This window comes from Pteropus vampyrus, unplaced genomic scaffold, assembly GCF_000151845.1.
Source record: "Pteropus vampyrus isolate Shadow unplaced genomic scaffold, Pvam_2.0 Scaffold535, whole genome shotgun sequence".
Classification (NCBI taxonomy): Eukaryota; Metazoa; Chordata; class Mammalia; order Chiroptera; family Pteropodidae; genus Pteropus; species Pteropus vampyrus.
This window is the reverse complement of record NW_011889316.1, coordinates 471,822-495,794: the sequence shown is the minus strand read 5'-3', so window position 1 is coordinate 495,794 and position 23,973 is coordinate 471,822. Positions and strand designations below refer to the sequence as shown.

General features: G+C 38.4%; 1 non-coding gene across 1 annotated transcript; it reads left to right on the top strand.

The window, feature by feature from the left end:
• Nucleotides 1–6,087: 6,087 nt before the first annotated feature.
• On the top strand, nucleotides 6,088–6,206 carry LOC111733170. Its single transcript, XR_002777868.1, has one exon. It is a non-coding gene; the product is annotated as a 5S ribosomal RNA (ribosomal RNA).
• The last annotated feature ends 17,767 nt before the right edge of the window (nucleotides 6,207–23,973 follow it).

The window sequence follows — 23,973 nt, the reverse complement described above, 5'->3', positions numbered from 1 at the left end:
CCGGTCCGGGCCTTTCAGGGGCGACAGGCTTGACCAGGTGACAAGTCCTTAAAGGGCGACAGAGTTGCGGTGGGGGGTGGGGGTGGAGGGCTGGCAGGAGTTCCTGCTGCTCTGAGAAAGTAAGTAAACTAAGCCCCTGAGGATGAAAAGGGCGCGGGAGAGGAACCTAGGCAGGTGAGAAAGTCATACGCAGAGAGACAAGGACAAGAGAGTATCTTCTAGAAATGGGGGGGAGGACCCCCTTCGAACGGGAACAGGTGATTAGAGAGAGGCGCTAGATGCAGAGATAAGTAAGTTAAGACCTCATAACCAAGTAAAGGGGGCTGCTGTGAGGCTGTAACGGAGTTTTAAGCAGCGTGACCTCATCAGAAAAGCCTCCCAGAGTCTGTGAGATTGGGATTGGGCTAGGGAGGCAGGGAGACCAGCCTGGAGCTGCTGCGGGTACCCAGGCAAGAAAGGACACGTCTAGGAGCAGGGAACCGACAATGAGTGCGGAGAGAAGTGGCAAAGGAGAGTGGTACTGGGTGGAATCCACTGGGTTTTATGACCAGTAGAATGGAGTAGAAGGAAAGAGAAATAACAGATGTCACCTAAATTTCTGGTTTGGGCAACTGAGTTGATAGTGGTGGGAGTCACTGAGCTAGAGACCCAAAGGGAGTTGTTACAAGTCGGGGCAGGGAGAGGCTTCAGGGGCAGAACTAAGTTCCAGTTTGAAGGCTCTGAGCTTGTGATGTCCGTGGGGTGCTCCAAGAGCAGGGCCCCCACTACTTCACCCATATCCTCACTGGCTTTCTCTCTCTACCATGAGCCTGTTCTAAATCTAACTACCCATGAATAATACTCCCATATAAGGGCTAAACTTGTGCAACCTTAAAAAGAAGTAGTTAAAAATAAACTTCCTAACCTCTTTTGCAGCAGGCTTTCTTGCTAATTATTATTTTTTTGTTCAGCAAAGATAAGAAAGAGCCTGCTTGGAGGGCAGGAGATGGACAGTGCAAGTATTGTAGCCTATCTCTTGTTATTTAGGCAAAATTTTGCTAAACTCGGCTCTCCACGAAATCATGTAATTGTTTCAGCAAAAATACATTCATTTAAGACATTTTTAAACCATCCTATACCTCTCCATTTTTGCCATGCCCCCTGCAGAAAATAAATAAATAAATAAATAGATAAATAAATAAATAAATAAATAAATAAATAAATAAATAAATAGATTTGTGTATATACGTGTGTGTGTGTATGTGTGTATTTTAAATTGCTGATGTTCGCAAAAATTGTCCACAGCTCGGAAATGGGCAAACGAGATTATTAGGTGTCTTTTCAGTGGGGTGCTGGTAGTGGGTTGTCTAGTAGCGCTTCTAGAGATTATCTGATTCTATAGGGTTGTGAACCTTTAATGGACTTTCTATTGACTAGGCTATTTTATAATTCTGTAGAGGTAGAAGTTAATTTGCAGAAAATTGATGATAATGCAAAAGATTTTTGTCCATAGCAGTGCAAATTAATTTTTTCCAGTAGAGATATAAGTGATTTCTGCTGGGTAAAAATAAGATAAACCTACTAATTAGATTTTGTCCTATATATTAACCAGTTAACCAGTTTTGCATCTATTAGCAAATTTGTTTTATCATTCCTGACTGAAAATATTCAAATTTTCCTTTGAAACTTAATATCTTACTAGTTCTTCTTTGAAGTAAACATCATACTGAGTCCCTCATGAATTAATTAGTTGAATAAAATCTTAAATATTTTATTTTATATTTGCATGAATAATATTTTTAACATTTTAAAAATTTTATGTTAGCACAATTCATGTTACTTTTAAATTCTACATTAGGTTGTATAACTTTCATCAATTCTTTTTATTGGCTCATTTTTGCTTTCAAACAAATAATTAAAAAAAAAATTACTTCTTATCCAATGGTTAAGTTCATGGAATCTGGAATGAAAAAGTGTCTCCTTATGAGTATTTGTCACTAGACAAATACTAAAGAGAATATTAAAAGAGAATATTGAACCAGTATTAGATTTGGAGCAGTGGGATTATTGCTGAAAAAAATATTTAGTTTAAGAAAAATGTTCTTCTTTTAAAAGAGCATAGCCAATACACCAACATCTCCTGAAAGAGAATTTAAAGAAAGCTCTCTTTTTCCATGACATCTAGATTTTAATGACTTCATCAAATAAAATTTTGACTTTGGTTTCAAGATGGCATTGTAACCCTGAAAGTTCTCTCTCCCCTCCTTCTCAAACCCCAGTAAAATGGCCAAAGATACACACACACACACACACACACACACACACACACACACGCACACGCACACTCAGAATTAAGTACGCAACAGTGCTTGTAAACAGGAAAGGATGACATCAACGAACTAGATAGCTTTGAGAAATGCATGAATTAGATTTGCCACTTGTCCTCCACAAAAAATATCTGCCAAGATAGAAGGTAGGGGGCAATATAAAAATACATGTGTTTTAAAATTTTTAAAAAATTATATAATTATATGCACATTTCAAGTTATTTTTGTACATATTAATGTAATGTGCAGATTTTATATTTTAAAATTTAATTCAGAACCGCTATATAGATGTTGAAAAATGCAAAGTACACTTTTTACCAACTCAGCATTTTATTTTGCTTATCTGCGTACATATTGTTCACTACAACCAGCTCCTTCTTCAGGCTTCAGGATTACCAGTTTTCTGGCCCTCTAGAAAAACTATCAATTCCAGACTTTTAAGAAATTATTTTTAACTTTATTTTTTAAGGTTTTTTATAATAATTTAGTCATTAGAGGGCCTTTATGTGGTTAGACAAATTATTTAAATCCCACCTAAAATATTGAGATAACTGACAAATATCTGAAGTGATCTCAAGGACCTTGAGCAAGTGTAATCAACAGAGCTTCTCAATTTGTTCCTTTCTTTAGTTATCAAAGGTTAATAAATATTGAAGTCTATCTTATGCATCTTGCTACACAATCAAAACATTCAATGATAACAAAGATATATTTGAACACCCATGTTCACACCAGCATTATTCACTTATCCAAAATACCCATCAAAGGATGAATGGATAAACAAAATGTGGTCTATCCATACAATAGAATATTATTCAGCCTTAAAAAAGAAGTAAATTCTGATACTGTGGATGAAACTCGAAGGCGTTATGCTGAGTGAACTTTGCCAGGAATAAAAAGAACAAATACTGTATGATTCTACTCATATGAGCTTTTTAGAGTAGTCAGATCCATAAACAGAGTAAAAAGGTGGTTGCCAGGGGCTGAGGGGAGAAGGGAGTGGGCAGTTAGTGTTTAATGGGTAGAGCGGTTCAGTTTTGCAAGATGAAAAGAATTCTATGGACAGATGGTGTTGATGGCTACAAAGAGGTGTGAATGTACTTAATACCACTGAAATGTACGTTTAACCCATTTCCCGTTTAGGAAAAAAAGGGCAGCTAGCTGCCAGCATTAATTTAATTTTACATAAACATGCTCTTTGAGGCTGAAGCAAATCTGACTGGCTTTCAATGCGAAAATAAAATATAAAAACTGTTCTTGGAGTTATTTCTAAACAGAACTTGTCTCTAATCCTGAAATGTACAAGTAAATCGAATTCATCAAATGAATCTTTGGCTAACAACTGCTCGAGAACCATGTTAATTTAACATCACGCATAGGAATGCTACGTTTTCAAGGATTTAACATTTTCAGCAGTCGAGAATTACTATATTTTGTAAATGGAAATACCGCTACTGAAAACAGAATGCTATAAATAGAATGATGTCATTAGTTTCCAAAGACTATTGACATACTAGAGCAATGCAAAAATAATGATAAAAGCAAGATATTTCATGGCGAACTCTGGGAGTAAGGTTAAGACTGTAATCCGTGAGTTATTTTGGGGTAAATGCCACTGGCGTGTATTATTGCAGCAAATGGGAAATGAGTTAAAAATGGTTAAATAGTAAAAAAAAAAAAAAAAAATCAATGACAAAAAAAATTGGGTACCATTTTTATTTTTATTTTACCGCACTAACATATAGGACTTTCTAAATCAATTTGGATACTGGCAAATCAGAATTACAGGAAAGTTCCCTTGGAAAGCCCCATCCCCCAACCCAGGACATAAGTGGATGAGATTCTAAGAGAACCCCCAGTGGGCCGTGGGGTAGCCAGGGGTGGGAAGGAGGAGGACAGGCAAATGGAAGGTGAACACTAACCCAGTATCTCTAGGGTTTTTCCCCAGGCTGCCCTTCGCTGTGTCTGCTTACAATGTAAAGTTTGGTGTTTGCCCAGTGGGTTCCCATCTGGGTATAAGGTCAGAAAGAGAAGGGAACAGGGAAGCTGGATACCAAATATCCTAAAACTTTCCTGCAAAAATCCCTTGCTTGGTCATCACACTCCTGACCAGAAATGATGTACAGCTTTTCCCAGAGCCTGACCTGAGAATATCACTAGCAGGCTCGCAAATTGTAAATAAATTGCTTGTATGTGGGTATTTTCAGAGATGATTTGGATATCTAACTGTAATGAATTTGATATACTCTGGTGTTGAGCTCATTGCTTGAAGTTTGCAGTAACAGAAATGATTTAAATGTTTGAAGCCTTTAAATCACGTTGATCGAAAAATTGTTGTTTGACAGATAAAAGTGAGTCCCTCTAATATCTCACTGCACATTCACACACATCTATGCCTTGCTGACATGACATGAAAGGATAGCATTGACCCTCTCAGAATGGAGTCTTGATCTCAAAACAGACACAAGGACCTGTCTCTATAGAGAAATGCCCTGCTGATTGATAATTGTCGAGCAAGGGGAGACTGCATTCTTGGACACTCAGTGACTCTCACTTTGTTGCCATGTGAGAAACTGTAGGATTACTCTGCCTTTACCAACAGGCCTCTCCCTCTCCCCTCCTCCCCCCCCCCCCCACACATGCACGCACACACACACAAACTGAACACCCTACCTGGAGTTAGTTTGGGGAACTTGGGTAGTAAATACACTCCTGGCCTCTGCACATGGCTGTACTAGAACCAGTGCTCTCTGACATTTAGCCCACCCCAAACCCTAGTGTTCTCAGAAAAGCAAAACAAACATGGATGGGAAGTGACAGCTCAGTAGAGCAGGAAAGTCCCCTGGCCCTCCCCGTTTTCACAGTAATGCCATTCCCCCTCACCTTGTACTGGCAAGTGAACTCTGATGGCACTCAGACACCCCGTGATCCAACCAACATAAGCTGCAGGAGCAAACTTCAGATACTTCAACACACTCTAGTTCGGGGAACAGTTGGCATAATATTCACCTGTCCTCCCCCTGATCTCAGGCGGTGGGGGCAACGCCAAGTGAAACTGGGACTCTGTCACCCAATCTGTCACTCACACACACACATACACACACAATCACCTGCCTCACTTGAGGAAGTCTCAGCTGTTGGTCTGTTTGTTCTACAAACCCTGAAAGGAAGCTTTGCTGACAGTCATTTCCGGACACAGGATCAGCTCGAGGACCCTTGTGGCCACACGCAGCCCTGAGGAGAAGTAGAGCACAGCCAGCAATGACCGACACAACTGCAGAGGAAGCCCACAACAACGGTGAGCTAGAAAGTGGAGCTCGACCTTCCTCGATAAATACCAGTTGACAGTGAAGACCCATATCACTGACCTTGGCAAATAGTGCAATCTTCAAAATAGACCTTATTCAATTATTGTGCAATGGACTTAGCTACAGATTTTACTGATTTCTTGCTTACCACTGTTTTTTTTTTTGTGTGTGTGTCCTATATCTTCCTCTTTCCCCTTCCTCCTCCCTCTCAATTTTCTGGTACATGTTTGAGTATCTCTTTTAGAAAGGATTTCTGGATAGTAAACTTTCTGAGTCTTTGCATGTCTAAATATACTTGATTTTGCTCTCATAATTATAGATTGAGGATAGAATTCTAAATTCAAAATAATTAAATGATACATTAATGAGGTCTAGAATTCTGGATTTAAAATAATTTTCCCTCAGAATTTTATCTTCTAGCACTAGTGTTGCAGATGAGAACCACAAGCTAATTTGGTTATCAATTTCTTGTAGCCTACGGCCATGCCACCTTGAACAAGACCGATCCCGTCTGATCTCGGAAGCTAAGCAGGGTCGGGCCCGGTTAGTACTTGGATGGGAGACCACCTAGGAAGACCAGGTGCTGTAGGCATAAAAAATAAAAAAATAAGGGATTATAAGCTGACAAGGTCCTTGCAATTTGTGAGGTCAACCAAGGGTTGCCTCGCCTAAAAAAACAAATTCCTTCTAGGTGGTGTGTCTCCCATGACCCTCACCTCAAGCCATTTGGAGATTTTCTCCTTATCCTTGGAATTTAGAAACTTCATGAGAATGTAGTTTTTCATTATTCTTGCCCAGCACTCATTGGGCCCTTTTAATTTGTACATTTGAGTCTTTATGTTCTCAGTTCTTTCTATTTATCCTTCTGGAATTTATAGTAGGCAATTCCTAAAAGCTAGCTGCCACAACTCATATTAATCTTATTCTCATCTCTTCTGCCTTTATTCACTGATTCCTCTAACTCGATCTTCCTGTTCACTAATTTGATCTTCATCCATACCTATTTGATCTTCAGTCCATCTGTTGAAATATGTTTTATTTCAGCAATCATGCTTTTAATTTCCAAGATTTCCAATTCTTTGTACAGAATGCTTTTAATTTCTGTAGATAATAAGAACTTCTTGAATTCTTCCAAGCATACCAACTATACTATTTTAATATTATTTTCTTTCCTGATTAACTGTTTCATCAGGAGGTTGTTCATTTATTTACAGAGTTTGATAATTCTTCTGCTGGTTTCTTTCAATTGTTTTATGATTTTTGATGGTCAATTCTTATATTTTAGACAAAACTCTTATGTTTTGAATTAGTAGTTTGGATATATTTCCCCAGCCCAGGTGAGAATCTCTTTCTTAGGAGTAAATGCAGATTTGGTTGCAGTGGTCCTAGCTCCACTCATTTTGGAGGCGGGAGTGGGAAACTGGGCAGTGGCTACTTTCTATGGCCCTGGTGCCTTCTTTGGGAGCCTCTTGTATTATGACTCTCATCTTATTTGGTAAGCAGTAGCTTTACTTAAAATTTTCACTGGGAGAAAAAAATTCCAGAACTAGCCATTTCTAAAGCAGAAAATGGGTGCAGATACTTGCAGCTTGTGAATTCTTTGCCCGCTCACCATCATACCACTTCCTTCTCCTTGTCCCTGTTGTCTCTAAACTTGAGGTTATTCTGAAGTTGTAATTATAAAGTTCACTTTTTTGGAGATCTCTTTCTGCTTTCACGGGGTTGTAGGTGCATTGGGTTTTTTTTTTTTTCTTCTTCTTAATTTGATCATCTCTGCTTTATATTTTTCACAAATCTTCTCTATTTTGGTATTCTTATAATACCCTGCCTAGATTTCCAGTACTGCTTTCAAGTGATTCTTTTTTTCTTCTCTTTTAAAAAAATCAAAGTATAATTTACATACAGTGAAATACACAAATATTAAGTGTACATTTCTACTTCCACAGTCCCCTACAAGCCACTTTTAGCATTTGTCTTTCTCATTGGACTATAAATTGCTCAAGGTCACAGCAAAGGCCATATTAACCAGCTATCTGGCAAAATTCCTGGTACCTAGTAAGTGTTCTACATGTTTGGGGGAAGGAACGGAGGAATGGAGTCAGTCATTGTCAGTCCTAGGTTGCCAGTGGGTGTTAATATTCAACTCAGCTGCACATCCTTGAAGCAAGCTGGTGTATAAAATCTTCAGATTAGACATCTCCCTACATGTCTCATTTCCTGTTCATTCAAGGGCTGGTAGTTCCTAGATTATATGTCCCCAGATAACTGTCTCCCACAGTGACTGTTTCCAGGACTCTGATGATGCCCCATATTGTACTGACTTGCTTACACAGTTGGTTTAAAATGGATACGAATGAGAGACTTTGAATCTGTGCCAAAGTGGGTAATGGAAAAGGAAGCATGTATTAGCCAGTTCAAAAGATTTTTTATGCTTTGATTTTCTCTGGCAGGTTTGTGGAATAAACTCTAAGTACTTACGGGTAATTTTTAAATCAAATTATTCTTTTGCATTATGGTAGCTACTTCTTAAAAACAATTCACCAATATCAGCTACAATATTGAATTGACAGGCCACAAACCTTAAATGGTCATAAAACACAGGTTGTCATACATCATCTAAATCAAGCCACTTGCCCCTGCCCAAACAGGCTAGTTCTGTATATTACCAACTCACCAGCTGCTATCAAAACTCCTCTCCTTCATAGCCCTGCTGAGTACTACTTAGGAGGCTTTTGGTTCAAGTGACTTAAAATGATCCAAAATGTTGAAAGCAAAACTGGAATGCATTGGCTCTTACCACTTTCAAGGTTCCCTGACAGATCTGACTTAAGGTGTGACTTAACCAAACACAAACAGTGCCTCCGGAATCCAGTTCCTTCCTTTGAGCTCTGCTTGCTTCTTTCTTAGGTTTTCCCCTCACAATTATAAGATGGATGCTGCAGTAGCAGTTTTATATCCTCTCAGCTTCAAATCCAGTGGACAGAGAAAGCTTCTCTTCCCCAAGAGGGACAGGAAAGCCTTGAGTCTATTTATCCCTGGGGACAAGTGACCATAGCTAAACAAACCATACCATTCTACTGGATAATAGGATCAATAAATAGCCTAGAGGCACGAGGGCTTGCCTTCAATGTGGGATCAGCCTCATCCAAACCCCAGCGGAAATATAGGATAATGTTTTATCAAAAGGGTAAAAATGCTAGGCAGCAAAACCAGCAGGTGTGACTATGGCTCGTCAGCATCCTGGCTATTCAGAATCCCTCCCCTCTCGATTTAACTAATATGCATTATCACAAATCATGACTTATTTGAGCTGGACCTGCTCTCCATATGGCATTCGAGGACGTGGCTTTGTTGCTCATCATTCTGGGTAACTTTTTTGTATTGTCGTTGTTGTTTTAAACTCCTTTTTTCTAAAGAGTTTATTTATGCCACAAATTGAATACAGTACTCTAGAAATAGTCTGACGAGTGTAGAGTCAAGTGTTTATTTTCCTCCAGGTTCTGAAAGTAAACCCATGTAATACATTCAAATTTTGTATAACTCAAGTGCAGGACCCTAAATGCCAGGACCTTGAGTAGACAGACTTTCACATAGGCTTCAGAAGCACACTCTGTAGCACATTCTGTAGGGCAGCTTTTTCTTGTCATAGGGCGGCAAGGTCCCATCAAATGCCTTCAGAGCAGACTGGCCTCACTTGGTCTTGGGGATAGCCTAATGCACACCATCCAAAAGATGAGGCTAGGGTCTCAGAAGTGGGCTTCGTTGGTGGACATCCACTTGCAGAGGAAGGTCAACGTGCTTTAACTTGTTTCTGTAGAAATTGCCAGAAATGTTGATGTCTTCACAGTGCACGATCACCATCTCTGGGCCCAGCAGTACCTGCTTGGCAACGATGAGTCTCCAGGCGGCCAAGGTGATGGCCTGGGCCGTCGAGCACCAGGAGGTCCTGCCCCTCGGCCATCTTCAGCAGCTGCTTGGGAAAGTGAAACATTTTAATGCAGAAAAATTATAAAAAAGAAAGACTTGGCATAAAAATAAAAATTAAATTATTAAAAATCACACAAGTACCTTGTCACTCAGAATGCTACTCTTAGCACAGACATGAGCAACCCGTCACTCTACACATTCACGCCCACGGACAACCCCCTCCAGACGCAGGAGATGTTTCTCCACATCTCTCGCCCCACTACTTGAAACAAGAGGTGGCAGCTTCCAAATGCCCAGGACGTTTCTCATTGTGTCACTGCTGACTGCAGAGGTGGATGCCTCCAAAAGTGAGAAGGATTGAGAAGTGAAAGCACATAAAAGAGAGAGAGGACCGATGAATTGGCATTAAACCCCTTCTCTGCAATGACACGAGAGTTACAGGTTCTCACATGATGGAGAGCCACTTTCCAGGAGTGCTAAGTGTCCATCTTGTTTTTCTTCATATTCTTTCTGATTCACGGCTCTAGAAGTACTCCCAAATCTCCAGTTTTTGCAACAATTGCTCATGACAGCTGAGGAACATTTGCAACATTAACGATTCATAGGACTTTTAAATTTGTGAATATATAGGTCTAGATATAATACAGATGAAGCCTGACACCAGTTAATGTTGGCAACAAAGTGAACCGTAAAGGCTAGAATCGTGAATGGATTTGTTTTTCATAAAAATATTTACTAAGATTTAATCCGATCTTTACAAAATTAAAGTAAAACTCAGTTTTATTAAAACAATTTTGACTCAAAATGTTGATATTAACTAATCATAATTTGTATTTAATTCTTAATTTTAACATAGGATTTTGAATATTTTAGAAGACAACTTATTGAAAATGCATTTAAATAATTCAAATTTTCTATTTTTATTTTTTTTACTATTTCTGGTAAAATATATTCAAATTTTGTATCCTGTAACACAATTACATTTTATTTTTAATCCTGCAGGATGAAATCTGGCCCATCGCCTGTTTTTGTATTGTAAATAAAGTTTTATTGAGACACAGATATGCTGCTCAACATTTATACATTTTCTATGACTGTTTTCATGTTACAGTGTCAGAGTAGTTTTCACAAAAAACATATGGCCCCCAAAACCTACAATTTTTACTATCCAGTCCTTTATAAAAAAAGTTTGCCAACCTTTGCTTTGGATGATTACTGCCAAAAGAGAGCAAACTATGTGAAAATCTTTAATGTCAACATAATTTTTTTCTGAAATAAATACAAAAACTCAATTTTATGGAATATGTATATAAATCTTATGAATTATGTCTTTAATTACTCATCCAAACAGCACTGGCTTCCCCACAGAACACCCAGACATGTGCAATAATAAGTAAATTCAATCATCTTTAATAGCTTGTCAACTTTTAGTTGTATGAAAGTCAGAGCTTTGCACACATTTTTCAATTTTATATGCAGGAAAGTGTATTTTTCGACATGAGATATGTTTACTCTTGCCCCAAGCTCTGCAAATATAGGGGCAGGCCTGCCAGAGTGTGCTCTGCCACGTGCTTGGGTTCTGCCACAGTGAGGGCTGAGCCTGGATGCTGGAGCTTGGGACATGGACCCCTGTGCCTCTGATGGCAGTTTGTATGGAGGGTGCAGTCCCAGAACAGTAACACACCTCCCTCTGTACTCTGCTTTAGGCTGGGTGGCCACTAGGACATCTGGACACAGTGCTTAGCAGGACTCCTCTCCCCTTCTGCAACTGACCAGGTGGGATCAGCTCTGACCCTAGAAGCCCTCTTGAACTTCCAGGCCAGGTGGCTGGGAGGCTCTGGCTTTGGGAAGAGGACTGTCAGCAGAGACACTCTCCTGCCCACATCAGCAGCCCTACATTTCTTCTAACAGCTGTGTCTTCTGGCCACCACCTGGGCTCTGCTCTGCCTGCCCCGGCCCAGTCTACATGTCAGCAAGAGCTAGTGGTGTCTTTGGTGGCTGTGCAGCTCAAAATGTCAGGACAATGCTCAGGGCCCATCCATTTTTGCTGCTGGGTGTGACAACACTACATGAAATGTCAGCTAACCTTTCCTTAACTATTGCCAGATTCAGCAAATTAAAAAAATATATATATACAAGATGACTAATTAAATTTGAATTCCAGATAAATAACAAATGCTGTTTCAGTATAAGCATGTCCCATGTAATCATATTTCATAATATAAGCATCCTATGAGTCACTTCTCAGACAAGGCATTTAATAACTGGGATTTAATACTCATTGCTCTTTTCCTGCTGAGGAGACTTTGGAGGCCATCTGTTTCAGATGATATAGCTACAGGACGGAGAATAGTTGCCCGGCCCATATAAATGAACTTTTATTCATTGTTGGAAACTGTGAATTTTTAGGGTTTACCTGTTACAACAGCATCACCTAGACTCTCCTAACTATTACATCATCCAAGACTCCACCCAGGCTTCGCTCTTGCTCCTTCTTCTTTCGTTGTGTTCCTCTGGTGTTTTATAATGCCCTCTCTTACAGTGCTGTATAAACGCTTGCTTAATTCTCTTTCTCCCTCCAACCAGGGCACAGGAGCCTTGTCTTATTTAACTGTGTCACCACAGTACCTCGCATAAGTATGTGCTGAATGAATGAATGGCTAACAATTTCCTGAGCGTACAGCCAGGAATTAGCTTCAAATTCACCTCGGTCTCATCAAGGACATCACCTCTCCAGGTTTTATCTTTGTTATTTTTTAAATGAAGGATCGTCTCCCTATTTAGATACGTCTGCAGTCTTGAGAAATACAATTATATGTAGCTGTGTTATTTACATAGTGGCTGATAATCAGAAGAGCAAGAGATTGTGGGTGATGACATTCATTCTTAGTCACAAATTAAAAGAAAAACACGACAATGACATTTCCACTCTAAGAAAAAAGGTCGCCTGGCATTCAGAGGCCCTAATTGCAAGGCCGTGTTTGCATTCTAATCATCTGTACTTCCTGGGATGTCTTGTTCCTGATGCTGAAAGTCCGAGTCCACAGTCTACTTAGAAGAAAGAAGAAATCATCACTTTCCTAACTGTTGACTCTCTAGACAGTGATTCTTCACCAAGAGGTGGGAAGGGTGCATATCAGAATCTCAGAATGGGGAAAATATAGAAAATGTTTTTTGTTTTTTTGTTTTTTTTTTTAAATTTTAAAAACTCATTTTCCTAATACGAATTACAGAGATTCAAGTGTGACATTCTAGGCTGTTAGGCATGTGGAGAATAGGGAATGAGAAAGCGTTCAGAACAAACTGTAGCACTGAGGCGGCGCTCAGCACACATTCGTTAGCCAAAGAGTGTTATTTGTATTGCGTGCTTGGTACCATCTGTGCTACAATTCCTGTTGCAAACACAAAATAAATGTTCTCTGTTTTAAGGGGAGTGTAGTTTTTATTCTAAAGCAAGTTCTGATTTTGAGTTCCTACGATGTGGCAGAAAAGAGGTGGCTTTGATGAATGTAGGAAGTTGAAGCAGCAGAGACAATTCTGTTTGGAAGTTTGGCTGTGAAGGGGAAGATAAGAAACAGAAAGGTAGGCAAAGATGCATTGGGCATTTTATTCCTCATTTTAAGATTGGAGCGACTTGAGTCCGTTTAAAAGGCCGATAGGAAAATCCACTAGCGCGCACAAGGTAGATGCAGTAGAATGGACCGTGGATGGAGATGGTGGTTCGTGGACACAGTGAGAACTCTGGGGAGGTAGGATGGGGATGAGAACCTGAGATATAATACAGATGAAGCCTGACACCAGTTAATGTTGGCAACAAAGTGAACCGTAAAGGCTAGAATCGTGAATGGATTTGTTTTTCATAAAAATATTTACTAAGATTTAATCAGATCTTTACAAAATTAAAGTAAAACTCAGTTTTATTAAAACAATTTTGACTCAAAATGTTGATATTAACTAATCATAATTTGTATTTAATTCTTAATTTTAACATAGGATTTTGAATATTTTAGAAGACAACTTATTGAAAATGCATTTAAATAATTCAAATTTTCTATTTTTATTTTTTTTACTATTTCTGGTAAAATATATTCAAATTTTGTATCCTGTAACACAATTACATTTTATTTTTAATCCTGCAGGATGAAATCTGGCCCATCGCCTGTTTTTGTATTGTTTATTGAGACACAGATATGCTGCTCAACATTTATACATTTTCTATGACTGTTTTCATGTTACAGTGTCAGAATAGTTTTCACAAAAAACATGGCCCCCAAAACCTACAATTTTTACTATCCGGTCCTTTATAAAAAAAGTTTGCCAACCTTTGCTTTGGATGATTACTGCCAAAAGAGAGCAAACTATGTGAAAATCTTTAATGTCAACATAATTTTTTCTGAAATAAATACAAAAACTCAATTTTATGGAATATGTATATAAATCTTATGAATTATGTCTTTAATTACTCATCCAAACAGCACTGGCTTCCCAACAGAACACCCAGACATGTGCAATAATAAGTAAATTCAATCATCTTTAATAGCTTGTCAACTTTTAGTTGTATGAAAGTCAGAGCTTTGCACACATTTTTCAATTTTATATGCAGGAAAGTGTATTTTTCGACATGAGATATGTTTACTCTTGCCCCAAGCTCTCCAAATATAGGGGCAGGCCTGCCAGAGTGTGCTCTGCCACATGCTTGGGTTCTGCCACAGTGAGGGCTGAGCCTGGATGCTGGAGCTTGGGACATGGACCCCTGTGCCTCTGATGGCAGTTTGTATGGAGGGTGCAGTCCCAGAACAGTAACACACCTCCCTCTGTACTCTGCTTTAGGCTGGGTGGCCACTAGGACATCTGGACACAGTGCTTAGCAGGACTCCTCTCCCCTTCTGCAACTGACCAGGTGGGATCAGCTCTGACCCTAGAAGCCCTCTTGAACTTCCAGGCCAGGTGGCTGGGAGGCTCTGGCTTTGGGAAGAGGACTGTCAGCAGAGACACTCTCCTGCCCACATCAGCAGCCCTACATTTCTTCTAACAGCTGTGTCTTCTGGCCACCACCTGGGCTCTGCTCTGCCTGCCCCGGCCCGGTCTACATGTCAGCAAGAGCTAGTGGTGTCTTTGGTGGCTGTGCAGCTCAAAATGTCAGGACAATGCTCAGGGCCCATCCATTTTTGCTGCTGGGTGTGACAACACTACATGAAATGTCAGCTAACCTTTCCTTAACTATTGCCAGATTCAGCAAATTAAAAAAATATATATATACAAGATGACTAATTAAATTTGAATTCCAGATAAATAACAAATGCTGTTTCAGTATAAGCATGTCCCATGTAATCATATTTCATAATATAAGCATCCTATGAGTCACTTCTCAGACAAGGCATTTAATAACTGGGATTTAATACTCATTGCTCTTTTCCTGCTGAGGAGACTTTGGAGGCCATCTGTTTCAGATGATATAGCTACAGGACGGAGAATAGTTGCCCGGCCCATATAAATGAACTTTTATTCATTGTTGGAAACTGTGAATTTTTAGGGTTTACCTGTTACAACAGCATCACCTAGACTCTCCTAACTATTACATCATCCAAGACTCCACCCAGGCTTCGCTCTTGCTCCTTCTTCTTTCGTTGTGTTCCTCTGGTGTTTTATAATGCCCTCTCTTACAGTGCTGTATAAACGCTTGCTTAATTCTCTTTCTCCCTCCAACCAGGGCACAGGAGCCTTGTCTTATTTAACTGTGTCACCACAGTACCTCGCATAAGTATGTGCTGAATGAATGAATGGCTAACAATTTCCTGAGCGTACAGCCAGGAATTAGCTTCAAATTCACCTCGGTCTCATCAAGGACATCACCTCTCCAGGTTTTATCTTTGTTATTTTTTAAATGAAGGATCGTCTCCCTATTTAGATACGTCTGCAGTCTTGAGAAATACAATTATATGTAGCTGTGTTATTTACATAGTGGCTGATAATCAGAAGAGCAAGAGATTGTGGGTGATGACATTCATTCTTAGTCACAAATTAAAAGAAAAACACGACAATGACATTTCCACTCTAAGAAAAAAGGTCGCCTGGCATTCAGAGGCCCTAATTGCAAGGCCGTGTTTGCATTCTAATCATCTGTACTTCCTGGGATGTCTTGTTCCTGATGCTGAAAGTCCGAGTCCACAGTCTACTTAGAAGAAAGAAGAAATCATCACTTTCCTAACTGTTGACTCTCTAGACAGTGATTCTTCACCAAGAGGTGGGAAGGGTGCATATCAGAATCTCAGAATGGGGAAAATATAGAAAATGTTTTTTGTTTTTTTGTTTTTTTTTTTAAATTTTAAAAACTCATTTTCCTAATACGAATTACAGAGATTCAAGTGTGACATTCTAGGCTGTTAGGCATGTGGAGAATAGGGAATGAGAAAGCGTTCAGAACAAACTGTAGCACTGAGGCGGCGCTCAGCACACATTCGTTAGCCAAAGAGTGTTATTTGTATTGCGTGCTTGGTACCATCTGTGCTACAATTCCTGTTGCAAACACAAAATAAATGTTCTCTGTTTTAAGGGGAGTGTAGTTTTTATTCTAAAGCAAGTTCTGATTTTGAGTTCCTACGATGTGGCAGAAAAGAGGTGGCTTTGATGAATGCAGGAAGTTGAAGCAGCAGAGACAATTCTGTTTGGAAGTTTGGCTGTGAAGGGGAAGATAAGAAACAGAAAGGTAGGCAAAGATGCATTGGGCATTTTATTCCTCATTTTAAGATTGGAGCGACTTGAGTCCGTTTAAAAGGCCGATAGGAAAATCCACTAGCGCGCACAAGGTAGATGCAGTAGAATGGACCGTGGATGGAGATGGTGGTTCGTGGACACAGTGAGAACTCTGGGGAGGTAGGATGGGGATGAGAACCTGAGCACACAGGCAGGAAAGAAGGAAACAGGACAAAGAACTGGTGTGGCTGCAGTGAGTCTTAGAGTCCCAGGTAGGTGGCCAAGGACTGTAAGCGATCAAGGCAACTAGCAAGTAGAAAACAACTGGACTTATTTGCCTGTCTTTGTGAATATCTGAATGCCAATGCCACATGTGTACAAATTTCTTCAGTTCCACTCTGAAGTTTGCAGGTGGCCGAAGAAATATTCACTTGGCTAATTTTAGAAACTATTACTCTACATTAGGGAGAGGCCAACTTTTCCAAACTTTTCAAAAACAGGCTAACTTGTAATTGAGCTTGTTTTCTTTGAGATATAGAATTGAAGCTCTGAAGACATTGAAATCTGAAATATAAAGGCTCATACACCAACCTTGTTTGTCCTTTAAGTAGCTGTAACAAAAATCCATTTCTAGATTCTTCAAGATGATATTAAAATCTCTTTTCATTTTCTCATCTTGATGATGCTCTAAAGGGCAGACTTTGAGATTGGTTTCCAAGAAAAACAAATTCCAACATCATCTAGTCCAGCTGCAGAATAAATTCAGGCAAACTGTTTCTTGTGTCAAGGGTAGACCCAAATTTCCTCTGTGAAACTCCGGGGGTGGGGGGGGGGGGGGGAATTCTTCCTTCCTAATATTCAGTCTTTGCCAGACAAACAAACAAAACAAAACAAAACAAAACAAAAAAACTCAAGAAAGGTTTAAGTGACACAACTTTGAGAAAGTTGCATAAAGAAACATTTAGAAAAGCACACTGGAGAATTTAGGGACGAAGAAATTCCCTATTACAAAGAAGAGAACCAATTTTATATGCTATCATTCCCATCAAACGCCCATTTGCTAAGCTGATTTGTCTGCACCTCTGGTTCTGTAAACCAAGAAGTTGCAGGCTTGGCTTTGAAAATGCTGTGCCTTCCACACTGCATAAGGCTTATGATGGCAAGCTGGTACATTCAGTGCTCATAATGATACTTCCTTAGTAAGGCTGAAAACATGGATTTTTTTTAAAGACCGAAATACCTTTATTCTCAAAAATTGTCATTGCTTTGTTTTTAGCCGGAATGTTTACATTATTATAAACCTAATGACCCTAGGATGGGTGGAATGATGAGAATTGTAAGTTTATCAAAGAATAAAGAAGAGTTGAGAAAAAGTGCTCTAAATGGAAAAAAAAATAGTGCCAAGAATGAAGGCGCTGGTAAAGGAATAAGGAATAGCTGTCTACAGAGGCTCCACCATGCTGGCAGCACCCTATTTAATTCATATTCCTGGCTTAGTTGGAAGGATAACTGGTTTTCTGTATTTGGAGATAGGACCTTTAAAGAGGTAATTATGGTAAAAAGAGGTCAGATGGTGGGCCCTAATCCAACATGACTGGTCTCTTTCTAAGAAAAGATTAGGACACACACTTGGAAGACTATGTGAGGACACAAAAGGCAGCTATGTACAAGTCAAGGGGAGAAGAAACCAAACATGCTGACACCTTGATCTTGGACATCCATCTTCCAGAACTTGGAGGAAATACATTTCTGTTGTTTAAGGTACCCAGTTTGTGGTACTTCGTTATGGCGGCTCTAACAAACTAACACATTGTGCAAGGGATATATTTTGGCTTCTTTAGGTTTGACCATGTCTGGAGAATCTACGCTTTTGGGGGACATCATGGAAGAAATTGTGGCCACCTCCAAAATGTATATGTCATAGGCAATAGTTTCATTAAGGGTAGGGACCTCAAATACACACACTCTAAAAGATAGTTGTGCCATTGGAATTTGTCATCAAATTCCCAAAGCCCTAAAGTAGAGTAGAAAGTAGCTGTTTTGGTAGATTGAGACAGAACCTTTAATTACTTCTGTAAGCACTCACTCAGTTTTCTGTGTGTTCCACTGATCAGCTGGCAGCTGGGTTTATACAAGACGTTGGTCTGTAACAACCAGTTTGCTGCCCACAAAGTCACCAGAAGCACCGGGGTTCCATCTAAAATGGTCTTGGTAGTTTTACTTCAGGGGTGGGGGATGGGGACTGTCAAGGGAAACAACTGGGCCTGATTACACCAGAAGCTCCTACCAGCTGCAAAGAAATGGTGAATCTTTATTCATTCAACAGATAATGTGCTGTATGTTGGTCTCTGCATGAGTGCTTTATTTCTTAAGGCAAGACTCTGCTTAGTGAGCAGGGGTTATGGTTATCATTAGAACCCTGTAATCTTGAATCTTTATGCCTTTATCTGTGAGAATTTAGATTAGTCTAAAAGTGTTATATGCCAAGCACACAGCTAACATGTAATTCTACAGCTCTAAAAACTATATTTTTTGAAAAAAGAAAAAAATAAAACAACTATAATCATGATCTGAAAATACAAAGATACTATGCCTGTTCTAGAAAATCTGAGGCCGAGAGCCACAGTTCTTGGACCATACTGAGAGACATTTAAAAACATAGCAACGAATCCGGTAAATTCTTTAGAAATAGTTTGTAAGCTAGCATCGTGCTGCAAGAAAGGACATTCTAGCGCTTTACATCTTTATTATGGTCCTTGCTGGCATGGCTAGAATAACTTTTACAACTTTGGACCCTCTGGCAAACATATTTGTCCATCAAATCCGCCTACACTAAAACACAGCAAAAAGTGATATGGGGGTGAGAGAATCATTGGGACAATCCTAAACCTTGTTTTGGTTTAACTTTTTCTTCCTACCCAGTTTTATTTCACTCTCAAGCCCATATTTATTGTTTCTGTCATAAGGGATAGCTATGCAGTAGAAATCCGTAGGCTAAACAAGGCAATCAAAGCATACAGCTATGAGTAACATACCCTTTTGTAAAGAACCACAAAACAAAATCAAAGACAGTATGAAACATAAAACATTAATGGACTAAAAAGCAAACCTATTTGGGGCATCAAAACAAGTGAAAAGCAGTTTCTCTGAAAATACTTCTAGCAAGACAGCTGAAAAAGAGAGAAAAGGCACAACTGAAAAAAATAGCAGTTAAAAATGGCTGTAATTACCGATTAGGCAGAGATTTTAAAATGTTACAAACAAATTTTACTGATCAGTTATCTATATACTATTTTACAAAATGAATTATCTAAATTCATTAATAATCTAAGTAAAAGGGGAGAGTAAGTAGGGTTAGAGAAGATTAAACACAATATAAATTGTATAAGTTAGGTGACAGGAACATGAAGTTTCATTATATTAGTCTTTCTACTTTAACAAATGTTTGAAATTTTCCATAAAAATATGGGCTTAAAAAAAAAAAGGTAAACACATTTTTGGCGGATGATAGAAAACAAGATAATTATTTCAAAAACCAGCAAATAAAGGGAAAGAATGAAGCATTTATTTTTTCTATAGAGAATACACCTAAATCAGTCGATATGGGGAAGTTTCTCTTATTATATAAAAGTAATCCAAATAATACAAGAAAAAAAAGAATGATAGAACTTTGTCATTTTGCAATCCCTAAAAATTAATGGATCTTAAGCAATGATCATCAATAGCTACTACCAAAAAAAGACAAATTATGTAAGTGCCCAATGCCATCTGTGAAGTATTCTTGCCCCTCCCTCCAAAAAAAATAGGCAAGGAAGGAAAGCAGCAGCTCCCAATTTATAGAAAATTTGAGGTGGGGAGACATATGAAGAAATGACATCATGGGGGCATAATCAGCAAAATCCAGACTGTTGGGAATTTTTAGAGCAAATAGCTCAATTTCATTAACAAATAAGTTGCAAGAGGAAATAAAGGAGGGAAAGATAAACTATGTATGAAAAGACTTTATCAGCCATTGCAATGTATGGACTTGAACAGACTGAAATGTTTGTACATAAAATTATGAGTGGGATTTGTTTCAAAAGAATCTGGGGAGTGGGATGAAGAAACAAGATTGGCTATTAGTTGCAGCTGGGTTTTAGGTACATGGGGGTTCATCACACTATAATAATTAGTATATATTTAAGAATCTTAATGACAAGAAGTTTTGCTAAGCCTTTTGTATAAAATCTCCTCTTAGGATGCTAGAGAGCTAGGTAGATCTTTTTGGCATTTTTTTTTTTTTTTTGATGGAAATACATAAGGGCCAGATAGCAAATAGTCCGCCAGATCAGGCTTAGCTGCAAAAACAGAACTTGACCCGTGAACAACGCAGGGACCAAGCCCCCCGAGTCAAAAACCAGAGTATAGCTTTTGACTTCCTCAAACTTAACTCCAGTCATCCCTTGAAAGCCATGTGGATTGATTCCAAGACCCCTTGTGGATACCAAAATCCACAGATGTGCGAGTCCCTGATATAAAATGGCATAGATGGCATAGAACAGCACATAGTCGGGCCTTCATATCCATGGATTCCCAACCACATTGAAAATACTGTTTCCAATTTGTGGTTTGTGGAATCTCTGACTCTCCACACAAGTGGACCCATGCAGTTCAAACCTGTGTTGTCTGAGGGTCAACTGTATTAATAAAATCTTCTTTTAAATTCAGTTGAGATATGAAACTATTCAGAAATATAGAATTTACTTGAACATACAGTGTATGTTTTTTGTTTTGTCAGGGAAACATTTTTCTTATAGGTATACCATGGTAAGAGAAATGCAATATATACATTTGTCAGAGAATTTCACAGTAAAACTCGGTCCATGGTATCTGGAGTACTTTGTAACTCACTGGGTAGAATAAATCAGCTAATTCAAGAAGGAGAATGAACGGCAGCACCTTGCTCAATTACAATGTTTTCAAAATCCTTTTAAATGAAGTATAACACACTAAAAATGTACAAATCCTCGGTGTACAAGCACAATGAATCATTAGAAAGTAAACACTCCTGGGTAACTGGCACAAAGGTCAAGAAATAAAACATTAACCACACACTAGAAACTTCTTCTCATACTCTCAATTACCTCCTTCCCAAAGGCAACCACTATCCTGTTTTTGAACTGGATGTAAATAGAATTATACATTATGTATTCTTTTGTGTATGGCTTCATTTAACATCACATCTGTGAGTCTTCCATGTAGCTTTTATGCAGCTTTATTGTGTTCATTTGCATAAAGTATTCTATTATATAAATATAGTGCTATGAAATTTCTTTATCTCTACTAGTGCCTATTGCCTGAAAGTGTACTTTGTTGAACATCAATATAACTAATTACTAATAACTAATATAACAGCTTTCATTTAGTTAAAGCCAATCTCTTAACAGGTCAGAATTTAACATTTGTGTTCTGCAGGACCAAAGATTTAGCAGATAATTCTATTGCTTTAGAGATACCTTATTTAATCTGAGGGCAATTTATTCCAACAGAACCATTGTATTTTTCCCATTACCCTGTCCCTATCCTTAAAATACAGGAATAAAATATACAAATCTTTATGAAGCATTAGTATCATTAACTTTTCCTAGTGAATTATACTAGCAAAAGTGAAAGTTCTCTATCCAAACCCAATAGTTTATGAATGCAATAAATCCAACAAAATTGTTATTAGAATTTTATCAGTTCAGCATAAATTGTTTTGAAAGTGACAAATTCCCATTAGAAGTTGAAACGGGACAACAGAAAAAAACCATTGATGCAGGCACAATCACAGATTGTAAACAGAATGGATTTTATCCTTCTACTCCTATTCCAGCATCCCAATTCAATTATCAATGAATGCTGAGCATTAAAAATTGGTCACAGCTTGATGGTGTCTTATTTGATTCTTGCAACTATTTAAGTAATGGCATGTCTTAGAAATGATCATTGCTCTGAAATGACTTATTTCTAAGAGTGTAGATAATATTGAAGAGATGTGTTCCTACAAATTCATAATTAGCTGTTAAGATAGTTTTAGCTATATGTATTCTGACTAGAATTGCCTAGAGGCCTCATGATCCATTTGGGGGGCTTTCTATCAAAGGCAAGAGTTCAAAACTATTTTATTTATGGATTTAGGCTGACATTTCCTCTATATTATGAATTTCTAATTGCTGGTACAAACATACTGGCTAAGTTGAACCCCACTGTCTCAGAATGTGACTGTATTTGGGGATGGGGCCTTTAAAGAGGTTATTAAGGTAAAATGAGGTCAGATGGGTGGACCATAAGCCAGTATGACCGGTATTGAGAAAAGAGAGCAGGACACAGACACAGACAGAGGAAAGACTACGTGAGGGGCCGGAGAGAAGATGGTCATCTATAAGCCAAGGAAAGAGGCCTAAGAAGAAATCAATCCTGCTGACACCTGATCTTGGAACTTCTATTCTCTGGAACTGTAAGAAAATAAACTTGTTATTTAAACTACCTGGTCTGGAATACTTTGTTATGCCATCCCTAGCAAACTATTACAAATAGCAACTACATTTTTTAAGAGTTAGTTTTCTGAAATTTACAACTTGAAATTACATTTTTAGTTTAAAAATTTCAGAAGTAGGTAGGCATTTTTACCCTTCAGTAGAAATACCCTCACTGCTATGCAGTGTCTTTAAATTGGTTTTGGATAAGTATAAGACCCCAATTTCGTGTACAGTCCTTCGAGATCATAACCCTCACAGCACTTAGCAGGACAAAACCACAACACCTGGGTGCAATGGATAACATCAAGGAGGCCTGGCTTCTCATCCAGACTCTGCAATTAACTGGCATGTGGCTTTGGGCAACTCACTTCCTTCTCTGTGTTGTTTATCTTTAAAAAGTGGAAACTGAACTAGGCAATATCTTAGATCCATTTGTGTTCAAAACTGCAACTCTTAATGATGGTTAAGAGCATTTCAAGGTTAAGTAAGTTTATAAAAACCTCATTTGGCCATAGGATTATTTTATCCTTTCCTGACAAAAATGACTATGATGCTTAAAAAAAATTCATCTAGTTACATTTATGGAGATAGATTTTACAGGGGAGCCAGCGCAGATCAGTACAGTGTTTAGCTAATTTTCTATTCCATTAAAAATAAATTCTCTTGCAAAAGATCCTAGAGTAAAAGATTAAAATAAATTACTGCTTAGACTTCTACAACCCAATAACTCTTTAAAAGAACCCAGAAATATTTGTCTAAGGAAAAGCAATATGTACCCTTTAATTAAAAAGGATGCAAACTTGGGTAGAGATCACACCTCATGTTTCAGAATTTATGAATACTAAGCCAAAAACTGAACTAAACTAGAAAAAGTGTTCCAACTCGTTTGGCATTGCACATATATACCGTGTGTGTGCATGCACGCACGCTGGAGAGAGGAGAAAGGAAAGAGCACATGCGCCAATCTGTACTTACTTATACAAAAGGAATGCCACAGAAAAAGTTACATAAGATTAGAAAAGCAGTTTGCTCCCCAAAATGAAACTTTGTTCCTTAGTTTAAAAAGAGGTGGTTAGTAGACTTAGGATTTTTTTTTTTATGTTGTATAAATATATGCTTGCTATTCTCTATGACAAGTTTAGATGGATGGCTATGGAAAATTAAAAAAAAGAAACATGACATCATTAGAATTACAGGAAAGACAAGGGAAAACCCAAAGTACAGACAAGAACACAAAAA